Source organism: Leuciscus leuciscus (genome assembly GCF_965113295.1).
Source record: "Leuciscus leuciscus genome assembly, chromosome: 18".
Lineage (NCBI taxonomy): Eukaryota > Metazoa > Chordata > Actinopteri > Cypriniformes > Leuciscidae > Leuciscus > Leuciscus leuciscus.
The window spans coordinates 36,116,875-36,135,748 of NC_138742.1; the positions used below are offsets into that span (position 1 = coordinate 36,116,875).

At 40.0% G+C, this 18,874-nt stretch overlaps 1 long non-coding RNA gene across 1 annotated transcript in view; it reads left to right on the top strand.

Annotated features, from left to right (window-relative positions):
- The first annotated feature begins 313 nt into the window (after window positions 1-313).
- LOC309480371 overlaps window positions 314-18,874 on the top strand; it is a 134,536-nt gene continuing 115,975 nt past the window's right edge. The window contains exon 1 of the long non-coding RNA XR_014199600.1: window positions 314-452. This is a non-coding gene — a long non-coding RNA (uncharacterized lncRNA). The remainder of the gene's footprint in view (window positions 453-18,874) is intronic.

The following is an 18,874-nucleotide window of genomic DNA, read 5'->3' on the forward strand; positions in this document are numbered from 1 at the left end:
AATAACTTTTTGTCAGCACTGCCTGAAGATGATCTGGTTCAATTTTCGTGCAAATCGGACAAACTGTCTAGGACGAGTTCGAAAAAGTAGGTTTTGAGAATAATTCAAAATGGCGGCCATGTTTTTATGACGGAAAATGACGTCATAGGGTGCAATCGAATCGTCATGAGCTCAGGAATCAGAGGAAAAAAGAATTTTGTTGATTGGCCTTACGGTTCAAAAGTTATTAGCAAAACAAAAGTGAAATTTTGGACAGGTGGTGGCGCTAGAGGGAATGACTTAGAAACACCAAAATTGGTGTATTTAATGTTGGGAATGTCCTCTATCAGAATGTCAAACCAAAACAACTTTCCCGCAATCGGTTCTATGGGCTGCCATAGACTCCAAGAGCGGAAGAAGAATAATAATAATAATAATAATAATAATAATAAGAACGGGAACAGATACAATAGGTGCCCGCACCTTCGGTGCTTGGCCCCTAATAAGAACGGGAACAGATACAATAGGTGCCTCCGCACCTTCGGTGCTTGGCCCCTAATAATAATAATAATAATAAGAACGGGAACAGATACAATAGGTGCCCGCACCTTCGGTGCTTGGCCCCTAATAATAATAATAAGAACGGGAACAGATACAATAGGTGCCCGCACCTTCGGTGCTTGGCCCCTAATAATTAAAGCTGCAAGCAGCATTTAGCGGGGCCAAGCACAATCAGATGACAAGACATGCCAACATTGCTGAAAGTGTCAGACCAACTGCAACAATGAGCAATTAAAGACATTAAAGAGGATTTTAGGCAAAATGCCTGAAAATTCATAGAAAGAGTAAATAAAAATATGATGTAATGCATTATCACTTTCTACCAATAGGTGGCGCAGTTACAAAACTGATGTGATGTGGTCAGAGTGAAGTGACAATGACACATACAAAGTTTGGTGTCAATATGTCAAGGCATTGCAGAGATAAAGCCTGAATAGTGTTTATAGCATCATGCCTCAACTTTGCTGCTGCGCTATACGAAAATGGTTTCGTCAATCGAGACGAAATCGATAACTTTTAGTCGGCACGGTCTGGAGATGATACGATTCGATTTTGGTGAAAATCGGACAAACGGTGTAGGAGGAGTTCGAAAATGTATGTTTTGAATGAAAATCAAGATGGCGGACAGAAAATTAGGCCAAATAAGGAAAACTTGGTTTCTATGTTCTCGGCTTGACCCAAGGAATCTATTAATACCAGTGGCATTTCAATAGGCAGATTTATTCAAAAGTTATTAGCATTTTTAGAAGTTTTGTTATAACTTTTGACCACTAGGTGGCGCTGTCTTGAAATATGTTGGGTACTTTCAGGAAATGGTGCTGAAGGCACTTTCTGAGTTTCATTAAATAACACCAATGCATTTGTTTAGTATAGCATTTTATTTCACAAAACTGTATTGAAGTCAATGGGAATTTCATGTTTTGTTCTATTATAGCGCCACCAAGAGGCTCAGTCACACCATTTTTTTTACATGTCCTCAGAGTGAGCCCATACATATGTGTGTCAATTTTGGTGAAAATATCTCAATTCGCTTCGGAGTTATAGACATTTGTATGAAAAAACACGTAAAAATTGACTGACACATGACTTTGATTGGATTTTACTACCCCTTACTATCAATATTTTCGCATTTGGGCATTGGCGTAAAGCTATCGACCTATGTTTCCAAACTTCTGACGGTGGTTTCGTCTTGATCAGACTAGCGGTTTCGAAGATATAGCCAAATGTTTTTTAAGCGCTAAATCACAACGCTACACAAACCGTAAGGCGAAACCTAGCATGTTTGGTATCGTAGGACTCGGCAAGGATTCAGGAGTCTAATTAGATGAGTTTCGTGAAAATATGTCGACCACACCCAAAGTTATAAGCATTTGAATAAAAAGATTAACCACTAGGTGGCGCTGTTTCGAAACTTCTCAGGCTCCTTCAGGACATCGTGCTGATGACCCATACCAAGTTTCGTAACAATCCGTTCATGCGTTCTTAAAATACAGCATTTTAGCACAAAATTCAAAATGGCCGACAGTCAAAATGGCCAATATGGTTAAATTGGATATCAGTCGAATCAGCATGTCGCCCTGAATCTAACGAGACCAATTTTATGATTTTTGGACAAACTGTTCAGAAGTTATAAGCAAAAATAGCCATTTTTCATATCTCTGGACCAGTAGGTGGCGCTGGGCCGAAACGCAGCATGTAGCCTCAGGTCATGCTTGTGATGACATGTACAAAGTTTGGTCTGAATACAATAAAGCGTTGCGAAGATACAGCCTTACGACTGTTTTCGCAAGCGCTACGTAAAATTTGTTCGAGCGTTTATTGAAAACGGTTTGACAAATCAACTAGATTTTAATAACTTTTTGTCAGAACTGCCTGAAGATGATCTGGTTCAATTTTCGTGCAAATCGGACAAACCGTCTAGGACGAGTTCGAAAAAGTAGGTTTTGAGAATAATTCAAAATGGCGGCCATGTTTTCATGACGGCAAATGACGTCATAGGGTGCAATCGAATCGTCATGAGCTCAGGAATCAGAGGAAAAAAGAATTTTGTTGATTGGCCTTACGGTTCAAAAGTTATTAGCAAAACAAAAGTGAAATTTTGGACAGGTGGTGGCGCTAGAGGGAATGACTTAGAAACACCAAAATTGGTGTATTTAATGTTGGGAATGTCCTCTATCAGAATGTCAAACCAAAACAACTTTCCCGCAATCGGTTCTATGGGCTGCCATAGACTCCAAGAGCGGAAGAATAATAATTAAAGCTGCAAGCAGCATTTAGCGGGGCCAAGCACAATCAGATGACAAGACATGCCAACATTGCTGAAAGTGTCAGACCAACTGCAACAATGAGCAATTAAAGACATTAAAGAGGATTTTAGGCAAAATGCCTGAAAATTCATAGAAACAGTAAATAAAAATATGTAATGCATTATCACTTTCGACCAATAGGTGGCGCAGTTACAAAACTGATGTGATGTGATCAGAGTGAAGTGACAATGACACATACAAAGTTTGGTGTCAATATGTCAAGGCATTGCAGAGATAAAGCCTGAATAGTGCTTTTAGCATCATGCCTCAACTTTGCTGCTGCGCTATACGAAAACGGTTTCGTCAATCGAGACGAAATCGATAACTATTAGTCGGCACGGTCTGGAGATGATACGATTCGATTTTGGTGAAAATCGGACAAACGGTGTAGGAGGAGTTCGAAAATGTATGTTTTGAATGAAAATCAAGATGGCGGACAGGAAGTTAGGCCAAATAAGGAAAACTTGGCATCTATGTTCTCGGCTTGACCCAAGGAATCTATTAATACCAGTGGCATTTCAATAGGCAGATTTATTCAAAAGTTATTAGCATTTTTAGAAGTTTTGTTTTAACTTTTGACCACTAGGTGGCGCTGTCTTGAAATATGTTGGGTACTTTCAGGAAATGGTGCTGAAGGCACTTTCTGAGTTTCATTAAATAAAACCAATGCATTTGTTTAGTGTAGCATTTTATTTCACAAAACTGTATTGAAGTCAATGGGAATTTCATGTTTTGTTCTATTATAGCGCCACCAAGAGGCTCAGTCACACCATTTTTTTTATGTGTCCTCAGAGTGAGCCCATGCATATCTGTGTCAATTTTGGTGAAAATATCTCAATTCGCTTCGGAGTTATAGACATTTATATGAAAAAACACGTAAAAAATGACTGACACATGACTTTGATTGAATTTTACTACCCCTTACTATCAATATTTTCGCATTTGGGCATTGGCGTATAGCTATCGACCTAGGTTTCCAAACTTCTGACGGTGGTTTCGTCTCAATCAGACTAGCGGTTTCGAAGATATAGCCAAATGTTTTTTAAGCGCTAAATCACAACGCTACACAAACCGTAAGGCGAAACCTAGCATGTTTGGTATCGTAGGACTCAGCAAGGATTCAGGAGTCTAAATAGATTATTCTCGTGAAAATAAGTCGACCACACCCAAAGTTATAAGCATTTGAATAAAAAGATTAACCACTAGGTGGCGCTGTTTCGAAACTTCTCAGGCTCCTTCAGGACATCGTGCTGATGACCCATACCAAGTTTCGTAACAATCCGTTCATGCGTTCTTAAAATACAGCATTTTAGCACAAAATTCAAAATGGCCGACAGTCAAAATGGCCGATATGGTAAAATTCGATATCAGTCGACTCACCATATCGCCCTGAATCTAACAAGACCAATTTTATGATTTTTGGACAAACTGTTCAGAAGTTATAAGCAAAAATAGCCATTTTTCATATCTCCGGACCAGTAGGTGGCGCTGCGCCGAAACGCTGCATGTTGCCTCAGGTCATGCTTCTGATGACATGTACCAAGTTTGGTCTGAATACGAATAAGCGTTGCGGAGATACAGCCTTACGACTGTTTTTACAAGCGCTACGTAAAATTTGTTCGAGCGTTTATCGAAAACGGTTTGACAAATCAACTTGAATTTAATAACTTTTGGTCAGCACTGCCTGAAGATGATCTGGTTCAATTTTCGTGCAAATCGGACAAACCGTCTAGGACGAGTTCGAAAAAGTAGCTTTTTTGGAAAATTCAAAATGGCGGCCATGTTTTTATGACGGAAAATGACGACATAGGGTGCAATCGAATCGGCATGAGCTCAGGAATCAGAGGAAAAAATTATTTTGTTGATTGGCCTTACGGTTCAAAAGTTATTAGCAAAACAAAAGTTAAATTTTGGACAGGTGGTGGCGCTAGAGGGAATGACTTAGACACACCAAAATTGGTGTATTTAATGTTGGGACTGTCCTCTATCAGAATCTCAAACCAAAACAACTTTCCCGCAATCGGTTCTATGGGCTGCCATAGACTCCAAGAGCGGAAGAATAATAATAATAATTAAAGCTGCAAGCAGCATTTAGCGGGGCCAAGCACAATCAGATGACAAGACATGCCAACATTGCTGAAAGTGTCAGACCAACTGCAACAATGAGCAATTAAAGACATTAAAGAGGATTTTAGGCAAAACGCCTGAAAATTCATAGAAACAGTAAATAAAAATATGTAATGCATTATCACTTTCGACCAATAGGTGGCGCAGTTACCAAACTTATGTGATGTGGTCAGAGTGAAGTGACAATGACACATACAAAGTTTGGTGTCAATATGTCAAGGCATTGCAGAGATAAAGCCTGAATAGTGCTTTTAGCATCATGCCTCAACTTTACTGCTGCGCTATACGAAAACAGTTTTGTCAATCGAGACGAAATCGATAACTTTTAGTCGGCACGGTCTGGAGATGATACGATTCGATTTTGGTGACAATCGGACAAACGGTGTAGGAGGAGTTCGAAAATGTATGTTTTGAATGAAAATCAAGATGGCGGACAGGAAGTTAGGCCAAATAAGGAAAACTTGGTTTCTATGTTCTCGGCGTGACCCAAGGAATCTATTAATACCAGTGGCATTTCAATAGGCAGATTTATTCAAAAGTTATTAGCATTTTTAGAAGTTTTGTTATAACTTTTGACCAATAGGTGGCGCTGTCTTGAAATATGTTGGGTACTTTCAGGAAATGGCGCTGAAGGCACTTTCTGAGTTTCATTAAATAACACCAATGCATTTGTTTAGTATAGCATTTTATTTCACAAAACTGTATTGAAGTCAATGGGAATTTCATGTTTTGTTCTATTATAGCGCCACCAAGAGGCTCAGTCACACCATTTTTTTAATGTGTCCTCAGAGTGAGCCCATGCATATGTGTGTCAATTTTGGTGAAAATATCTCAATTCGCTTCGGAGTTATAGACATTTGTATGAAAAAACACGTAAAAAATGACTGACACATGACTTTGATTGGATTTTACTACCCCTTACTATCAATATTTTCACATTTGGGCATTGGCGTATAGCTATCGACCTATGTTTCCAAACTTCTGACGGTGGTTTCGTCTCGATCAGACTAGCGGTTTCGAAGATATAGCAAAATGTTTTTTAAGCGCTAAATCACAACGCTACACAAACCGTAAGGCGAAACCTAGCATGTTTGGTATCGTAGGACTCGGCAAGGATTCAGGAGTCTAATTAGATGAGTTTCGTGAAAATATGTCGACCACACCCAAAGTTATAAGCATTTGAATAAAAAGATTAACCACTAGGTGGCGCTGTTTCGAAACTTCTCAGGCTCCTTCAGGACATCGTGCTGATGACCCATACCAAGTTTCGTAACAATCCGTTCATGCGTTCTTAAAATACAGCATTTTAGCACAAAATTCAAAATGGCCGACAGTCAAAATGGCCGAAATGGTAAAATTGGATATCAGTCGACTCGGCATGTCACCCTGAATCTAACGAGACCAATTTTATGATTTTTGGACAAACTGTTCAGAAGTTATAAGCAAAAATAGCCATTTTTCATATCTCCGGACCAGTAGGTGGCGCTGCGCCGAAACGCAGCATGTAGCCTCAGGTCATGCTTGTGATGACATATACCAAGTTTGGTCTGAATACGATAAAGCTTTGCGAAGATACAGCCTTACGACTGTTTTCGCAAGCGCTACGTAAAATTTGTTCGAGCGTTTATCGAAAACGGTTTGACGAATCAACTAGATTCTAATAACTTTTTGTCAGCACTGCCTGAAGATGATCTGGTTCAATTTTCGTGCAAATCGGACAAACCGTCTAGGACGAGTTCGAAAAAGTAGGTTTTGAGAGTAATTCAAAATGGCGGCCATATTTTAATGACGGAAAATGACGTCATAGGATGCAATCGAATCGTCATGAGCTCAGGAATCAGAGGAAAAAAGAAGTTTGTTGATTGGCCTTACGGTTCAAAAGTTAATAGCAAAATAAAAGTGAAATTTTGGACAGGTGGTGGCGCTAGAGGGAATGACTTAGAAACACCAAAATTGGTGTATTTAATGTTGGGACTGTCCTCTATCAGAATGTCAAACCAAAACAACTTTCCCGCAATCGGTTCTATGGGCTGCCATAGACTCCAAGAGCGGAAGAAGAATAATAATAATAAGAACGCGAACGAAAACAATAGGTGCCCGCACCTTCGGTGCTTGGCCCCTAATAATAAGAACGGGAACAATTACAATAGGTGCCCGCACCTTCGGTGCTTGGCCCCTAATAATAAATATAGCTGCAAGCAGCAATTATCGGGGCCAAGCGCAAGCAGATGACAGGATATGCCAACATGGCTGAAGGTGTCAGACCAACTGCAACAATGAGCAATTAAAGACATTTAGAGAGGATTTTAGGCGAAATGGCTGAAAAATCATATAAAAAGTAATTCAGAATATGATTTAATGGATTATCACTTTCGACCAATAGGTGGAGCAGTTACAAAACTGATGTGATGTGGTCAGAGTGAAGTGACAATGACACATACAAAGTTTGGTGTCAATATTTCAAGGGATTTCAGAGATAAAGCCTGAATAGTGCTTTTGGCATCATGCCTCAACTTTGCTGCTGCGCTATACGAAAACGGTTTCGTCTATCAACACGAAATCCATAACTTTTAGTCGGCACAGTCTGGAGATGATACGATTCGATTTTGGTGAAAATCGGACAAACGGTCTAGGAGGAGTTCGAAAAAGTAGGTTTTGAATGAAAATCAAGATGGCGGACAGGAAGTTTGGCCAAATAAGGAAAACTTGGTATCTATGTTCTCGGCTTGACCCAGGGAATCTATTAAGACCAGTGGCATTTCAATAGCCAGATTTATTCAAAAGTTATTAGCCTTTTTGGAAATTTTGTTATAACTTTTGACCACTAGGTGGCGCTGTCTCGAAATATTTTGGGTACCTTCAGGGGATGGAGCTGATGGCACATTCTGAGTTTCGTAATATTACACTAATGCATTTGTTTAGTATAGCATTTTATTTCACAAAACTGTATTGAAGTCAATGGGAATTTCATGTTTTGTTCTATTATAGCGCCACCAAGAGGCTCAGTCACACCATTTTTTTATGTGTCTTCAGAGTGAGCCCATACATATGTGTGTCAATTTTGGTGAAGATATCTCAATTCGCTTCGGAGTTATAGACATTTATATGAAAAAACACGTAAAAAATGACTGACACATGACTTTGATTGGAATTTACTACCCCTAAACATCAATATTTTTGCATTTGGGCATTGGCGTTTAGCTATCGACCTATGTTTCCAAACTTCTGACGGTGGTTTCGTCTCGATCGGACTAGCGGTTTCGAAGATATAGCCAAATGTTTTTTAAGCGCTAAATCACAACGCTACACAAACCGTAAGGCGAAACCTAGCATGTTTGGTATCGTGGGACTCGGCAACGATTCAGGACTCTAATGAGATGAGTCTCGTGAAAATAAGTCGACCACACCCAAAGTTATAAGCATTTGGGAAAAAAAATTCACCACTAGGTGGCGCTGTTTCGAAACTTCTCAGGTTCCTTCAGGACATCGTGATGATGACCAATACCAAGTTTCGTAACAATTCGTTCATGCGTTCATAAAATACAGCATTTTAGCACAAAATTCAAAATGGCTGACAGTCAAAATGGCCGATATGGTCAAATTGGATATCAGTCGAATCGGCATGTTGCCTTGAACCTAACGAGACCAATTTTATGATTTTTGGACAAACTGTTCAAAAGCTATAAGCAAAAATAGCCATTTTCCATATCTCCGGACCAGTAGGTGGCGCTGCGCCGAAACACAGCATGTAGCCTCAGGTCATGCCTGTGATGACATGTACCAAGTTTGGTCTGAATACGATAAACCGTTGCGGAGATAGAGCCCTACGACTGTTTTTGCAGGCGCTACGTAAAATTAGTTTGAGCGTTTTTCGAAAACGGTTTAACGAATCAATTTGAATTCCATAACTTTTGGTCAGCACTGCCTGAAGATGATCTGGTTCAATTTTCGTGCAAATCGGACAAACCATCTAGGACGAGTTCGAAAAAGTAGCTTTTAAGGACAATTCAAAATGGCGGCCATATTGTTATGACGAAAATGACGTCATAGGGTGCAATCGAATTGGCATGAGCTCAGGAATAAGAGAAAAAAAGAATTTTGTTGATTGGACTTACGATTCAAAAGTTATTAGCAAAATAAAAGTGAAACTTTGGACAGGTGGTGGCGCTAGAGGGAATGACTTAGACACACCAAAATTGGTGTATTTAATGTTGGGACTGTCCTCTATCAGAATGTCAAACCATTACAACTTTCCCGCAATCGGTTCTATGGGCTGCCATAGACTCCCAGTCGGAAGAAACGGAAGAATAATAATAATTAAAGCTGCAAGCAGCATTTATCGGGGTTCAAGCTGTTAAGGCCTTTAAGGTTTATAAGCACAAAAGCATCAAAAGTTATTAAAATTTATTTAGCAAGCATGTAAACACTGACATTATAGATGAAAAAGACCATTTACAGCCAATGCAGGCAATTTACCATAGGTAATATATGGTTTTAAAGCTTTTTAACAGTTATAGCGCCACCTTTGGTCCGATCTCCATAAAATTTGGCATGCTTGTTAATGATGTTATGTCACATATGCTCACCAATTTTTGTGAAGTTCTGAGTTTTCATTTAGGATTTATAGGCATTTTAGTGTATTTTGCCACGCCCCTTTTATAAATTACCCTTTTACAGCCACCCAAATGCAAAAGTTAAACTTTTTTTCGATAATTATTGATCTAGAGAGTCCAGAGAATTGTCCTAGACTGGTCTGGTTCCGATCGGGCAAAAAACCAGGGACTAGTTCGCAAAAGTAGGTTTTTAACATATTCATGAATAATTAATTAATGGTTTGATTGACATTAGTGGTTCTTGAGGCAAAGTTGTTGAGCATGAGCAGATCTATCAAATGATATGCATTTTATGACGATAAGTGTAACACCACGTGATTACAGAGCCAAAAAACTCGTTAGCGCCAACTAGTGGCCGATTTCTTTCAAAATTCTTACAGACCTCTAGAGGCTTGAGCCGAACATGCCCAATGAGTTTCGTTCCGATCGGACTTCGTTAATAGGTGCTCAAACCTCATTGGCCTATGGCGGCCATGTTTTTCGAGATACGCCAATATCCTTTTAGACATACATGGCCCCTTGGGCCAAGACACGGCATACCAAATTTCAAGTCATTCGGAAAAACGGTCAGGTGTCTATACGTTTTTTTTGTTTTATAGCGCCACCATGTGGCCAATCGACGCAATTTTTTTACTGTGACCTCAGATTGACCTCCTACACATGTGTAGCAAGTTTGGTGAAGTTTACTGAATTACTTCTTGAGTTATAGCCATTTTAGTAAAATAGGCTCCTCCCACAACGTTAATTTTGCACCCCCTAGCGACCGTGAATAGAAATTTCAACTTTTTTTCGATAATTATTGATCTTCAGACTCCATAGAACATTTCTGCACTGGTTTGGTTCCGATCGGGCAAAAAACCACGGACTAGTTCGCAAAAGTAGGTTTTTAACTAAATTCAAAATAGCGGAAAAATTTGCATACCGGAAATGAAATCGGAGATATACATTTTGAACTTCAGGTTTCCAGCTTTCCATTAATATAAGACACTTGAGCCTACGACACACGGTCTAGGAGTTATGACCAGTTTCGCGCTATTGATTGCTATAGCGCCACCTATGGGCCAATTGGGCTCATACTTTGATAACCTCTCCTCGATTTTTGTACTACCATCTGACAAAGTTTCAAGGTTCCAGCTCTTACGGTTTGGGCTGCACGATGCGTTTTAGCGGAGAAGAAAAATAATAATAATAATAAAAATTAAAGCTGCAAGCAGCATTTATCGGGGTTCAAGCAGTTAAGGCCTTTAAGGCCTTTAAGCACACAAGCATCAAAAGACATTAAGTTTTATTTAGCATTTAACAACTGCCATCATAGATGAAAAAGTAAATTTACAGCCAATACAGGCAGTTTACCATAGGAAATATATGGTTTTAAAGCGTTTTTACAGTTATAGCACCTTTTTGCCTGAGTCTTCTTATAGTCTTGCCTGATCTCCACCACTTATATTAGTAGTACTCAAAGTGTGCCCATATATATGTGTCAGATTTGTTGTAAATATGTAATTTTGATAAGGAGTTTAGACTATTATATTCAGTGGCGTAACGAGCCAACACCGGGCCCTTAAGTAGGATTATCAAGGCGGGCCCCTTGATGACGCAATTGATGACATTGATGACGCAATGTCCGCGAGTAGGCTACCATGAAAAATCATATGATCATACACAGCATATAAGAGATGAGATGACTAACAAAATCAGGAGTAGCCTACGCTCACCAAAAACAAAACAAAAAACCAACAAAAAAAAACACTGGTGACAGCACACCATAACACATTGTTAGGCCTAGGTCTAAATACATAAAAAAGATGCTCTCTTACATTATAGCGGGATTTTCCGAGCTTTCCTTTGTGCAACATAATCCGCCATTTTGTCCAACAAAGCAGTCAGGAGAGTTAGTAGATTAACATTGGAGGATTTAAATTTGAAAAACAAAGTGTACTGACGTCTTAGCACTTTAAAACAACATTCCTTTTATGTTCATTCATGTTTATTTTAATGCTATAAATTAACTAGAAGGAAGAGATGATCAGTTCACAAGCAGCTTTAACTGAGCCTCGAGTCTACAGCGATCTGTCAGACACATTAAAGAGTCACAAAACGGTATTTATTGTTTAAATGTCTCTAAAAAATTACTACATTTGAAAGGTGAGACTTTGTTTCATATCAAAAGTACTTGTCTGTCAGCGCGCAGTCTTTTCTCTGATCCGCAATGTATTTTTCACTGTGTGAGAACTTGGTGTGGTGTGAGAGTGGCGTCGCTTGTCAGACATAGCAACAGTAACTAAAGTGGGCGGGTCTTTGCGAACGGTCATTGACAGTATGGACGGGGATTTGCCAGTCCCAATTCAAAACAAATTTCATCACAATCCATCATTGTTCGTTTCAAACATGTGAGAGCATTAAAATGATTCATGGGTGAAATTGATTGGATTTTTTTTTTTTTTTTTTTTGTCAGTTCCTATCATAATTTTAACATTTTGGTGTTATTGTTTAGCTATTTACCTATGTTTTCAAATTTCCTTTGTTTTTTTGTTGTTGTCTCGATCGGACTAACGGCTTTGAAGATAACCACAATTTTTTAAAGCTCTAAATGACACTTACAAAAACCATAAGGCGAAACCTGGCATGTTTGGTATTGTTGGACTCTGCAAGGATTCAGGAGTCTTAGGAGGTCACTCCTGTGAAAAAAACACGGGCTTGAAACTTATAAGGCTCCTTCAAGGCATTGTGCCAATGACGTATACTGAGTTTTTTGAGATACACCAATGTTCTCATAGACTATTGGCGCTTTTCCACTGCATGGTACGGCTCGGTTCGGAACGGTTCGGCTCGCTTCGCTTTTCCACTGCGTGGTACGACTCGGCTCGGTACGGCACGGTTCGGTTCGCTTTAGCTCGGTTGCTTTTCCACTGCAGTTAGTACCACTTCAAAGTGGGTGTGACTGATCGTTATAGTTGCCGTCTCTACTACCATGACATCATCATATTAAATGCGAATTTTTCATTCTGGGTTTCCCCATCCGCTCCTCGGCAACCAACAAGAGGAACGTCTGCACCTCGTCCACTGACCACGATTCAGCCATTTATTTTTTTAAGTTTATACTCTTTTTTTTAATCAAATACTTTTAAAACAGGCGCTACAGCGTTGGCTGTTGTCTACTGGCTATTTAAATCTAGCGGGTTTAGTGTCTCGTGTTGTAAATACAATGACGCTGGTAGTGATGATTCTGTCTGACCAATCAGTGATCTGCAGTGTTTTCACGTCACATTTTAGTATCGGTACGGTACGCTTGGAACCTCAACAGAGGTGGTACCATTTAAAGCGAGCCGAAGCGAGCCGTACCGTACCGTACCATGCAGTGGAAATGCGTCATAAGTGAGCCGTACTGAACCGAGCCGTACCGTACCATGCAGTGGAAAAGCGCCAAAGCGTGCCATACCGAGCCGTACCGTACCATGCAGTGGAAAAGCGCCAAAGCGTGCCATACCGAACCGAACCGTACCGTACCATGCAGTGGAAAAGCGCCATATGGCACCCTGGACAAAGACACTGCGTGCCAATTTTCAGTAGACTAACGGTTGGGTGCGCTTATAGCTATTTTCATGATTTTTTTACTGTTATAGCGCCACCAAGTGGCCAATTCTCACGATTTTTTTCATGTCAACTCAGATTGAGCTTATGAACATGTGTCCCAAGTTTAGCGAAAATATCTGTTTCCGCTCACAAGTTATAACCATTTTATAACGCCACCAAGTGGCCAATTGCCGTGATTTTTTTCACGTGACCTCAGAATGAGCTCATGAACATGTGTCCCAAGTTTTGCGAAAATATCTCTTTCCGTTCACAAGTTATAACCGTTTTATAGCGCCACCTAGTGGCCAATTTTTGTGATTTTTTTCAAGTGATCTCAGACTGAGCTCAGGAAGATGTATGCCAAGTTTAGCAAAAAAATCTCTTTCCGTTCACAATTTATAACCGTTTTAGTAAAAGTGGCCCTGGTGCCATCAAATATTTTGGTTCCCCTTATCAACCGTTAATTGAAATTTTGAATTTTTTGGATGATTATTGATTGTCAGACTCCTGAGAATATTCTTGCAGTGGTTTGGTTCCAATCGGGCCAAAAACCTAGGAGAAGTTTGCAAAAATAGGTTTTTCAAAAAAATGCAATTTACTCGAAATTGGCGCCTGAAGGGCGAGCAAATCGGAGATAGCCATTTTGTCCGCCTTGAGCCAAGGATTCCAACGATATAAGACACTTGATCCTGGGACAAACGGTCTAAGAGTTGTGAGCGATTTAGTACTTTTGGTTGCTGTAGCGCCACCTATGGGCCAATTGGGGTCATACTCTGATAGGTTGTCCCCAAATTGAGGCCTACCATCTGGCCAGGTTTCACGTCTCTAGGCCTTACGGTTTGTCCTGCACGATGCGTTTTACGAATCCTTACAATTACAATAGGGTTTCAGCATTTCATGCTTGAACCCCTAATAAGAATGAAGGCTTTTTGCCAGTTATAGCGCCACCTATGGTCCGATCTCCATGAAACTCTGCATGCTTCCTCACCATGTTCGGACACATATGCTCATCAATTTTGGTGAAGTTCTGAGTTTTCATTTGGGATTTATAGGCTTTTTAGTGTATTTTGCCACGCCCCTTTTCTAAATGACCCTGTTACAGCCACCCAAATGCCAAAGTTCAACTTTTTTTCGATAATTATTGATCTAGAGAGTCCAGAGAATTGTCCTAGACTGGTTTGGTTCCGATCGGGCGAAAAACCAGGGACTAGTTCGCAAAAGTAGGTTTTGGACAAAATTCGACATAGCAGAAAATTTTCCCTGCCTACATCCAAATCGGAGATAGCCATTTTGTCCGCCTTGAGCCAAGGATTCCAACGATATAAGACACTTGATCCTGGGACAAACGGTCTAAGAGTTATGAGCGATTTTGAACTTTTGGTTGCTGTAGCGCCACCTATGGGCCAATCGGGGTCATACTCTGATAGGTTGTCCCCAAATTGAGGCCTACCATCTGGCCAGGTTTCAAGTCTCTAGGCCTTACGGTTTGTCCTGCACGATGCGTTTTACGAATCCTTACAATTACAATAGGGTTTCAGCATTTCATGCTTGAACCCCTAATAAGAATGAAGGCTTTTTGCCAGTTATAGCGCCACCTATGGTCCGATCTCCATGAAACTCTGCATGCTTCCTCACCATGTTCGGACACATATGCTCATCAATTTTGGTGAAGTTCTGAGTTTTCATTTGGGATTTATAGGCTTTTTAGTGTATTTTGCCACGCCCCTTTTCTAAATGACCCTGTTACAGCCACCCAAATGCCAAAGTTCAACTTTTTTTCGATAATTATTGATCTAGAGAGTCCAGAGAATTGTCCTAGACTGGTTTGGTTCCGATCGGGCGAAAAACCAGGGACTAGTTCGCAAAAGTAGGTTTTGGACAAAATTCGACATAGCAGAAAATTTTCCCTGCCTACATCCAAATCGGAGATAGCCATTTTGTCCGCCTTGAGCCAAGGATTCCAACGATATAAGACACTTGATCCTGGGACAAACGGTCTAAGAGTTATGAGCGATTTTGAACTTTTGGTTGCTGTAGCGCCACCTATGGGCCAATCGGGGTCATACTCTGATAGGTTGTCCCCAAATTGAGGCCTACCATCTGGCCAGGTTTCAAGTCTCTAGGCCTTACGGTTTGTCCTGCACGATGCGTTTTACGAATCCTTACAATTACAATAGGGTTTCAGCATTTCATGCTTGAACCCCTAATTAAAGCTGCAAGCAGCATTTATCGGGGTTCAAGCAGTTAAGGCCTTTAAGGCATTTAAGCACAAAAGCATCAAAAGTTATTAAGTTTTATTTAACAAACCAAAAATGTCCATCAAGTTTCGTTCCGATCAGCCTCCGTTAACCTTGTCTAATAGTTGCTCAAACTTCATTGGCCGATGGCGGCCATGTTTTTTGAGATACACCAATGTCCTCATAGACATACATGGCACCTTGGACCAAGACACTGCATACCAATTTTCAAGTCAATTGGACTAACGGTCAGGTGGTTATAGCCTGTTTTATGTTTGGAACATGTTTTGTTCCTCGCGGAGTACCTCTGGAATGCTTCTGCGGAGGTTTATTGTTTTATCCGCAGCAATAAAGTTTGTCGGCGTCTAAATGGATCGCGCTCTGGATCACTAACAGGAATTATTCTCGTCATGTATACACTTAACTTGATGAAAAGCGGGATTGACGCACTGCAAGCAGAGAGATGATTTCTGGCTGCCTCCGCAAAAATTGTCTTCGGCGGACAGCCCGCTGTCTTTGGAACGATTTTTTTCAAACAAAACAAAAGAACAAATGTGAAGCGAGCAATTCTATCCATTTTGACGCCTTTTCATTCATAGCGGTTACCAAGCAACACGATTACGCACCAGCTGCAACTTGATGACACAAGCATACTGCGGTTCGGATACAAATAATATGTGAACACAAGTCCATCGGGGGCAGGGGGGGAGCAATCGAACTCGGGTTAGGAACAGGCAATCGAACCAAGTGTGAAAGCGCCCTTAGTCTAGTTTTAGTCAATGAAAATTGTATTTTAGTCTCTTTTTAGAAATGCAATTCTATTTAACCCAGTGAATATAGTGTATCACTATGGAAAAATAGCGAAAATAGTGAACAGAAAAGTAACACTCGTCTCATTCGTGGAGGTTGAAAAACAAGTTCTTTCTGACATCCAAGATTTACTGTATTAATTTAAATGCAAAAGAAAAGGCATGAGAGTTGGTTGTTTTTGTCAATTTTAAGTTTTAATTTAAAATATTTGTCATTTTAATATAACTATATGGCTAAATATTTTACCACTTGCTAATAAATCTAGATAGAAGTAGTGCATTGAATACATTGTTTAAATTGTGCTTAAAAGTGAATTACGACCATTAAAGAGTATGTGTGTACAAAGAGAATCGTAATGCTGACAAAACTTTTTTAAAATAAAAGTATTTGATAACTTCTGGATTTGAAATAAAAATAGTGAGTATGTGTTTGTGGTTCAGCCGTGGATCAGTTACGCACTGCAAACGCAGCATATGTGAAAGCACTATAGCGAGTGCTGCTCCTGCACCGCATATGCACTGCACACGGAGTATGGGCCCTATCTTGCACCCAGCGCAATTGACTTTGTACACCGACGCATGTATCATTCCTATTTTGCACCCGCGCACAGCGGACTTTTCCCTCCACAGACGCACGTCGGTTAACTAAGAAATACACTTGCGCTCCCGGGGGCGGTTCAGCGCAAAGAGGAGGCGTGTTCCGGCGCAAACGTTCCCTCATGCTATTTTGCACGTTTAGAAAACAATTCCGCCACTAACTGAAAAAATCTAGTTTAAAGTCAGTGGCGCGTTGCACATGTTATTCTTATGCTATTTTAAGGGCGCATGCTTGGCCATAATCAATGTAGCGTGTGCACAACGCACATACACTTTGATTCTCTCACACAGAAGCAGCCGTTTTCATTTTTGCAAATCATACATTACGATAGATAGATAGATAGAGATAGATAGATAGATAGATAGATAGATAGATAGATAGATAGATAGATAGATAGATAAATTATAAAAGCATACTTCTAGTTTACACATTTACCCAAATTATCATACGTCTGTTTAATCGAAGTTAATTTGGGTGTGTTTCTCCATCCCCAATGTCACTTCTCTGTGTTTTACGGCCCTGACGAGAACGTCGGTCTCCTCGGCTGTGAACCGCTGCTGGCGCGCGTCTGGCAAATCCACCGTTATAATAGGAATCCGCTATAGAATAAGCGCGTCTGCTCTTAAAGGGAATGTGAGATGACGCTCTGATTGGTTTATTTCACGTTACGCCCAAACCACACCTATGAGTAATGAAGCTACTGCAGACCAACACATTTTAGATTTGCGTTGAGCGCAAGAGTAATTTATCCCGCCGGTATAATAGCAACAGCGCCCAAGACCCGGCCACAAAGTTACTTGCGTTTCGCGCTTGATACTTGCGTTTCAGATCGTTAAAATCGGGCCCTATGTGTGAAACGGGCGTCAGACTTAACTTTGTTTGTTGTCGTTTACGCTAACTCACCGCAGCTGCATCTTCTAAATAATGCCGCGAGTGGGGCTTGAGGAAGTGACGTCGTCTGCGCAGTGCGCCCTGATGCAGCCCCTGAAGTGAGACACGGGAAACAGAAATACTGCAAAATAATAATAATAATAATAATAATGTGACTAAACAAGACGAAATAGCGTCATAACATTTCATCTCGTTTTGGTCAACGAAAATGAAGAGACATTTTAACATAGTTTTTATTTTGTAAAACCACATTTAGTCTCGTTTTTATTCGTCAACAATATTGCATTATACATTTAATTATAGTTATTGTCACATGACCAGCGTTTACGTTGCGTCTCGTTTTCGTCACGTGGTTCGTTGATGACAATATTTAGTTATAATTTTTGTTGACGAAAGAAATACTAGTAATCCGATATCGGATTTGACTCAAAAGACAATGTGATTCATCATTCCTTCCAATTAACCACCTTATCTTTGTATAGTAAAATAGTATGTTCAACAACATGAATAACGACGTAGCTGACCAGAGTTCGTGAATCAAATGATTCAGTTTAAAGAGTTGTTCAGACTTCTCTCGATCAGTTGAAGTCTCTCCATTTCAGATGTAAAAATAAATAAATTTATTTCACAAATTAAAAGTCCTGTGAGTCCGAAAAACAAAAGAAAATTGTAATTATCCTACCAGTTGATGGTTTCAAATTATGGTTCAAAGTGGAAACCGGTCCATGGGCACTGGTCAGCTAGCCATTTGTGCATATTTAATTGTATTCAATAGGCAGGCGATTCACCTCCACAGGATTATTTATGGCACAAAACAGGATCTCACTTGCCGATCACGTTCACATAGGAAAAAAAACAGAGAAAAAGAAAACGCAGCCTTGGAAAACACAAGGCAAACGTACAATAATTCATTTCTGATTCAACATTTCAGTAACAAATCATATACATGCGCAGTTCAAATGACACATTAATCGAACTTTTCGACAGTTACTTAACACAGACACTCATTAATCACTCAATGGGTCTCATTCATGAAATCGTAAATATACGAGTAAATATGTGAGTGATTTGCGCGTAAAGGCGACATTCCCGAAAATTCTTCTCCTGATTCAGAAATACTTCGTAAACGTCAGATGTGATAGTGAAATGTGTGTGTGTGTGTGTGTGTGTGTGTGTGTGT